Raw genomic sequence first — 8,450 nt, 5'->3', positions numbered from 1 at the left:
TATAGGCCTACATATAGGTCTTTTCAGTTTTCATTAGGCTATTGTCTACACAGAGATCATAGGCTATAAGGCAGGGGTCTCAAACTCAAATGAGCTGGGGGCCAATTCTGCCAACGTCATCTGATTGGAGGGCCGGCTATTTCTGAAAATGCAATGTTCTTTTTTTCAAATACCACACAAAACTGCAAACAGAAAGTGCAAGTGTTTTTATCTAGTTTTAGACACCTGTGCTAGCAACCTTAGCTTATAAATAAAATAATGATAAAATAAATATTAATACAAATTATAAAATAAATGAAAAACATAAAAACAGGTATGTGTGTGTGTTTCACACCAAATAAAAATATTTCCTCTCATAACTTTTTTAAACCTGGCAAACTAGGCATCAGGGTTAAGAAAGCAACACCACTGGATTTTTATATCAAAATTTCAAAAGGCCGTGGCTTGAAAGTGGTCAGAGATAAAGTCCTACTGTAAATGTAAAAATCTTTGAGTAAAACAAAAGTTTATGAAGGGGGTAAATTTACCCATCTAATTTGTCACTGGATGGCAAGCACCTCAAATTATGCACCTTTCAGTAAATACTGGATTAACATATTTAAGCAGGTTTACTTTCCTTTTTTCATATTACCCACATAACAAATTAACAGGAAAACACCTAAGATGTATACCAACACCTAAGATGTTGTGGTTTAGTAATAGATTACTACAATATAGGCCTACAATAAAGTATTCTGGTCAAACAGTTCCTATCGCGGGTAATCTGCAGTACCCAGAAGTTCGCATCATATTGCGGGTGACTTTGTAGTTCTTTCGAGCCCTATTTCTACTAGCCCTGCTGTCTGTACCACATCCATTACGGACACTATCATCACGATTACCACTGCAACCTCCAAGCTATGTTGGGCAGAGGGTCGAAACAAGCATGGTATGCTTAGTGGACACTGTTGTATACACGCACCTCCATTCACAGGCGCACCGTGACTATCACCGTCATAGACGATCGATCATAATCTCCAAAAGGATATTCTCCTTCAGAATTAGAATAGGTGAATAACATAGCTTACCTAAGACTTCATCACACGTGAAAGTTTTTCAACATTTGGTGTAGGCCTATTTGTGCTTAATTTCTGCTTCAATTTCTGCAACACTATGGCCTGCATCGCTTCCGCGTCATTACAAATGCACGTCTTTGTGTTTCTCGCGTGTAATACAAGTAGCCTATTTCCTGAAAACTTTGCGCAGCGATTTTGGGTTTGAATCAAGCTCTGGATGTCTTGCACATAGTGGAGCAGAGTAGGTCTACAAATTAGATTTGTCACCGTACCTGGATCTATCGTCTATTTTAATCAGTAGCCTATCGTTGTTTGTCGCAATTAATAGCCTCAAAGGCCGGATTACATTATTATTTTGTCATACGTCGCGGGCCGGAATTGGGCAGGACGCGGGCCGGATTTGGCCCGCGGGCCGGGTGTTTGAGACCCCTGCTACATCTTATTGATTAAATTCAAAGCTAATTTTAATAGCCTAGAAATCTAGACGCACCCTAGCGGCAGCAAATATGTTATTGCCTAGTCTGGCTTGTCAGGCTATAATTTTAATGTTCATCACAGTGAACTACCACCATTAGTAAGCTGGTGTCTTGCAGATTCACGTGCTGTGCGTGTGGCCACTGAGTGAAATGACGCGTAATGTAGCCTACTGTAAACAGAGAACGACGTGTGGAGTTGGGTTAGTTAAACAACTACAGTAGGCCTAGCCTATGTCGTCGGCTTATGACGATTTAGAAAAGGTTTGCCTACTCTGTTTTATGAACTAGGTCTACTAACCTAAGCTACTATAACATAGTAACCTAAACAGAATATGTTATGAACGTTCAGCCTTAGATTTTCGAAGCTGCCAGGTTATTGAAATCATGGATGGACCATGACATGGTTAAAACGGGTTTGATAGCCTACTTCATTAAACATGAAACAACTTTAAACATTGTATTCTCTATCTCTAAGCTGAATAATATTACATGTTCAGATAGGCTAACTGCCAACTGACCTTACCGTGCTCCCAAACGTCTCCTGCAGCACTGTGCCTGCGTGCACCTTCCGAGAGTTCACTGAATGTATGACGTCACGGATAGGTGGCCGCAAGGCATTTAAATTAACACAGAAAATTGTTATTTTTGTAAATTTCTAATTTCACAAACAATTAATGAGACATTTTAGCGAATATTCACGTTGGAACTAGCGGAAGTATTACATATTTTAAAAAGTAAAAAACGGGTCTTGTCAAAAGGGCACTTGGACATCAAAGGGGCAAAAGGGCAGGTGCTAGAGCCCCTGTAGCCCCCCTTCTCTGCACGTGCCTGGTGGGGAAAAGCTAGAGTTCCAAATTGTATAACTTTTTTTCCAATATGAACTATGCTTATATGTCCGACTTCGTCATCGTTCAATTCATCCCTTGTGTTTAAAATTTGCGGATAGGTCGATGGTAAGCTTGTTTTTATGCTGGCAACAAAACCAGAACGGTTCGCGAACGTTATTCTTTATTCTAAATGCCATGGCGATAAAGAGAAAGAAGTCAGAAAAGGAATATACCTTAGACTAGGCTATATCAGAGCCTGTCTACGGACATTCTCTGGCTATATAACCTATTGAAAAAAGGTGTGTGCGCGCACAGTTTTTATTGATGAGTCGGAGTGGCAAGTGCTGCGCATAGTTGCAGTGGAATGTGGCTGCCCAGGGCATTATAAAACTTCTTAGACCTACTAATACACGGCGGTGAAATGGCGTATTTAGCTGTCTAAATTCGAATCATATGCTGGGGGAGAAATCGTCGGACATCCATGATTATTTTGTTATTCAGCACCCCTGGTCAAAAATATGTTCCCGCGCGCCTGGAAGTAGGCTATGATTTGAATGTAGACTGTTGTCAAATTTGGCAAATACAAAACGGGAGAAACAATATGGTTCATGCCGTTTCATTCGTGCCGAAAAGGAGGGAGAATTAAACATTAAGCAAGTTCCACTTTTGCATAAATAATTCCTGAACAGTTTTGGTCAGGGCTGATAATGCAACTGTATTTGACAAAGGACCGATATAGGCTATTTGCTAGTGACAAAATATGAGCTTTCAGTGTGATACCATCTCTTTGTAGATGTTAAAGGCCGGTCTCCAGTAGAGGCCTGGTCTGTTTTTTAGTTTCGGGTTGTATTTAATCTTCTAAAACCCGTCAGATCGTCTGTTTAAAGATTCACAATGACACGAAACTGTTACAGAAAGGAGGTTACAGCAGTGTGAATTAGATGTTGCACGTCGTTACAAGTCGTAGCAAAGCATTCACATGTCTGGTCACATGTTGCAAGGTTTTAGAATGTGGCATCAAGTTGCTGCTCATCTCGTTGCGAATCTTGGGTGTGATTTGGGCTTAAATATGGCGCAGACTGCACACGTTATGATTAGATGGCATTAAAAGACTGCGGTGGGGAAAAGCTAGAGTTCCAAATTGTATAACTTTTTTTCCAATATGAACTATGCCTATATGTCCGACTTAGTCATCGTTCAATTCTTTGCGGATAGGCCGATGGTAAGCTTGTTTTTATGCTGGCAACAAAACCAGAACTGTTCGCAAACGTTATTCTTTATTCTAAATGCCATGGCGATAAAGAGAAAGAAGTCAGAAAAGGAATATACCTTAGACTAGGCTATATCAGAGCCTGTCTACGGACATTCTCTGGCTATATAACCTATTAAAATAGTTAATGATGTAAAGTCAAGTGCGCTTCTATGGGATGGTGTGTGCGCGCACAGTTTTTATTGATGAGTCAGAGTGGCAAGTGCTGCACATAGTTGCAGTGGAATGTGGCTGCCCAGGGCATTATAAAACTTCTCACTCTTACGGCTCCCACACACAGCTGCGTGCAGCTGGAGACGCATCCCATTCACTTTACATGGGCTCACGTGATCCGTTGCCGAACTGAATTGTGGGTCCGTTGCGTCGCGTTTCTCCCGCCGCTCGCGTTGAAGAGTTCAGCTGTTGCTGCACCGACAGACGGCACCGGCCAATCAAGCCAATCTACAGACGGCACCAACCAATCACATTACGGTTTTACTTCAAGTCATTTGCATAGCTACCGTCGGGAACACCCACTGGCATGCGTTGACGGAACGCAGCTGTGTGTGGGAGCCGACGCGACGGACCCACAATTCAGTTTGGCAACGGATCACGTGAGCCCATTTAAAGTGAATGGGATGCGTCTCCAGCAACGCGATGCACGCAGCTGTGTCTGGGAGCCGTTACGGTACCGATCCACTTGCACGACCCTTCTTTTTGTCGTGTCGCATTCCACTCTAGTCCTATGGGTGACGTCAAGCGACTTTAACGCGCCCGCAAAGCATTCCGGGAAGGCAGCGCTGCATTTGAAATAATGTCGCGCGTCAAAAAGCTGGCCGATGCCAGAGAATGTCTAACAAGGGGAGAACCGCCACTCTCGGGAAACTTCCGGTTTCTGAACTGGTTGCAGTTCCTTTTCTGGTTCCACATGAGGGCGCTCACGAATAAGTGCAGAATTAATGGAGGTCTATGGAGCTGTACCCCTCAAATCCATTTTTCTCGGGATATAATTTTTTACCCAGAAATTTGAATGTTGCATGCGAAAGAGGGGACAGAGAAAATACACACCGCTGAGTATTATATTTTTTGAGTCACTTATTTGTTCTAAAAAGCCTTTCAAATGCGTCAATGACGTCATTCATTAGCAGAAAGCTAGTGTGTTGTGGGCAACAACGACCCAACCTGTAAGAAATCGAAAGGACGTAAGTACTCGTTTATTCAACTTTTTACCTATAATCCATAGTGAGCTTGCAGAAACCACAATCAAATCTTCGATTTTTCAACAACAACCAGGTGAAAGAGACAAATTTAGCCGTCTAGCTCCATAGACCCCCATTGTTTTTGCACTTATTCGTGATCGCCCCTAGCGGAACTGCAACAGATTGCAGGTACAATGGAGATAATAGGGAGTGATCCGGCTCTCCGTAAACGGGCTCTGCCGATGCCCAGCTTTATGCAAATGAATCCGTTGAACGCGAGGCAGCTATCCAATGAAAGCACGAGGTTGTAGGTCCTTTGTACTACCACAACAGTGCCTGTGAAACTTTGTCTGGTTCCGCTTACAAGACAAATAATGTTTTAACGATCTCTTCCACGACCACCCAGTAGGCCATAAAACAAATGAAACTACATGTAGGATTTGGATGAATATATTTGGATGAATATATTGACTGTTGGTGTTTCTGGTGAGGATTTGAGATTGCATTTAGTAGTTTAAATAAAACAGGATTTCGAAATGGCTTGCATAGTTTGTTTAGGCTATTAATGTGTTGTATACTGTTAAGTACATGCCTAAAATTGTGGTCCATTTGTGGAAAAACACTTAAGATACGTTAAAACGAACTGAATATGAGCTGGTAACTGACATTTTAAACGAAACGCCCACACACGACTGAACGAGGGGAGGCAGCGCGACACCATGCGTATGTCGGGTCGTGCAAGTGGATCGGTACCGTCAGACATACTCATACACGGCAGTGAAATGGCGTATTTAGCTGTCTAAATGCGAATCATATGCTGGGGGAGAAATCGTCGGACATCCATGATTATTTTGTTATTCAGCACCCCTTGTCAAAAATATGTTCCCGCGCGCCTGGAAGTAGGCTATGATTTGAATGTAGACTGTTGTCAAATTTGGCAAATACAAAACGGGAGAAACAATATGGTTCATGCTGTTTCATTCGTGCCGAAAAGGAGGGAGAATTAAACATTAAGCAAGTTCTACGGTTTTGGTCAGGGCTGATAATGCAACTGTATTTGACAAAGGACCGATATAGGCTATTTGCTAGTGACAAAATATGAGCTTTCAGTGTGATACGATCTCTTTGTAGATTACGTTTAATTAAAACGTGTTTCATCTGTTCTGGCTATCCCTGCTATTTGGATCATCATCTTACTGTATCTCACTCAATGAACAACATCTCAACACTAAATGAATGATAATCCGTAATTGTCATCAGATAGCCTATAGGTAGACATTCAGTGTGTTTGAAATAATTAATTCGATAATATTTTCCATCTTTGCAGAGGAAAAGTTTTGTGTAAAGGGAATTAAAGGCCTGTCTCATATAGACGCCTGTCTCTAATACTAGCCGGTGCAGTTTGGCGATTTGGGAAAATAAAAGCCTGGGCTATTATTTGGAGTTTTACGGTAATCATATTTGCATTTTGCACACAGTGCACACCCATTACTCTCGGTTTAATCTCACTAACCCTTCACACAACACGTGGCAAACCCAATATCACAATAAACAGCAAACCGTACTGAAAACGAGGATATAAAGCATGCCTCTGTGCAATAAGTGGTTCCTGAGTAATCCGGTTTTGAAATAGCAACACATTTCTACATAGCCTCATTGGGGCGAAATTATGTATAATGTATTCTAATGTAAACTATTTGTCAGTAGGCCTACATACATTTTTGTAAATTGCTCAGCCATAGATTATCCCACTATCATGGTTCTTATATTGTCAGGTTCCAGCCAATCCCACTTAGACAGATAAATGAATATATATTGGCATGCTTCCTAGTGACATTAGTGCAAAAATATGAAGAAAATCAAATAATGAGACACAAATATTGATATAAAGCCTGACATAAGCCATATGCAAACATTCACATCATACGTTCCCAGATATGGGTACATCCTGAAAAAGGAAGAGCATGTTAGGCTATGGCCATTACAATGACCAATATATTATCTTAAATGAACTAGCTGAATAACACAGGTGACCACTTCTGCATAATTTCATGGAGTGCTGAAATGTACACACATTTTTGAACATTTCTGAACTGTGAAATGTAGAATATGTTTTTGTGGTTGTGAACTTATTGCAATATCACCATAACTATTCCACCTGTGTGTGCATGGTTATAATTCTGAAGTGCAAAATAGCTTAGGTTACAGCACAAATATTTCCATAAAAATAAGCACGTCTGACCAATTTATTTTGAATGTGCACCTAGTTGATGCATTTAAAAGTATACAAAAAATTCTTAAATTCTTACAAAACACCCACCCACTTTTTAAAATTGTTAGTTTGAAGCCAGTTTGTCTACTTAGATACTGTGAATCCTCAAATTATGGCCGGGGTCTTAAGACAAAGTACAGGCCTTTAGGGGCAGGATTGTATTCGAGACAGCCCTTTATTTCTTATGCGAGTTTTATTTTGAGACATGCGTTTCCTGGAGCGGCATACTGGTAGGCCTTCAAAAGCATGACATTTTCGGTTTAGTTTGATATTTAATTTACTTTTGGACTGTTTGATTATATTGTTAAATGTTGGGACTGATGGGCACTGAAATCTGGGGAGGTATTTGATGATCACTATTACGTTCCATGTAGTTGAAAGAGTGTCGGGATTTCAAACAAACCATCCGCTTTCATGCGTTCATTGAACGTCTGCGGTGCTGTAATGGAAACCTTATTGCATAGCCAAGTAATAATAATAATAATAATAATAATAATAATAATAATAATAATAATAATAATAATAAGCTTTATTTGTATAGTACCTTTCATACACAGAATGCAGCTCAAAGTGCTTTACATTTGAAGCATGTAACACAATAATAGTCAGTCAGTCACTATTAATCACTTTTCTTCATTGCTGGGGCCGTTTATGATCCACTTAGCAACATATCAAAAATATAGAAAATGACATGTCATAAGACTGGCAGCCTTAACCCTCTTACCCCCCCACAAGCACGCCATATGGCAACTGTGGCAAGGAAAAACTCCCATATTCCAGGAAGAAACCTTGAGCAGAACCTGACTTAATAGGGGAAGCCAATTTCTTTAGATGTTTTTTGGGAAGACCAGTGAAAAGTGCATTGCAGTAGTCTAACCTGGTAGTGATAAAGGCGTGAATTAGTTTTTCTGCATCTTGTTGAGTTGCAGTAGCCTATATATTGAGTTATTTTTAAATTATGCATGATTTACCTTTTATTAATTTCGTAGGCTGGCTTTATTTCATTGGCTAGTATCTAAATAACCTGTTAAAATGTACCAGAATTCAGGAAATTGCATCTAGTCCAAAAAATGTTTTCGGGGGGAGGACCCCCATACCCCCCGCTGAAATGTTCCACCCACTTTCAGAATGCTTTCGACGCCAATGGTCCTAGTAGTAGGCTAGATCCCTTTGATACCAATGTTAATTAAACTCTGGGACCCTGGTCCCAGGGATGGATTACTGCACGGGCCTTCCGGGCCCAGGCCCCCAAGGTGTCAGGGGGCCCTGAAGCCCAAGCCTTTGCATGGAATCATTGCCTCAATATCAACAAATCAGGATGTAGGCTATGAATCTGATTGAATTTAGTATTGGCCATCCCCCAAATGCACCA

This window comes from Alosa pseudoharengus, unplaced genomic scaffold, assembly GCF_046254945.1.
Source record: "Alosa pseudoharengus isolate Yale_2024_CS ecotype anadromous, Long Island Sound unplaced genomic scaffold, YU_APseudo_1.1 YU_APseudo_1.1_scf_8, whole genome shotgun sequence".
Taxonomy (NCBI): Eukaryota; Metazoa; Chordata; class Actinopteri; order Clupeiformes; family Clupeidae; genus Alosa; species Alosa pseudoharengus.
This window is presented reverse-complemented; position numbering follows the sequence as displayed.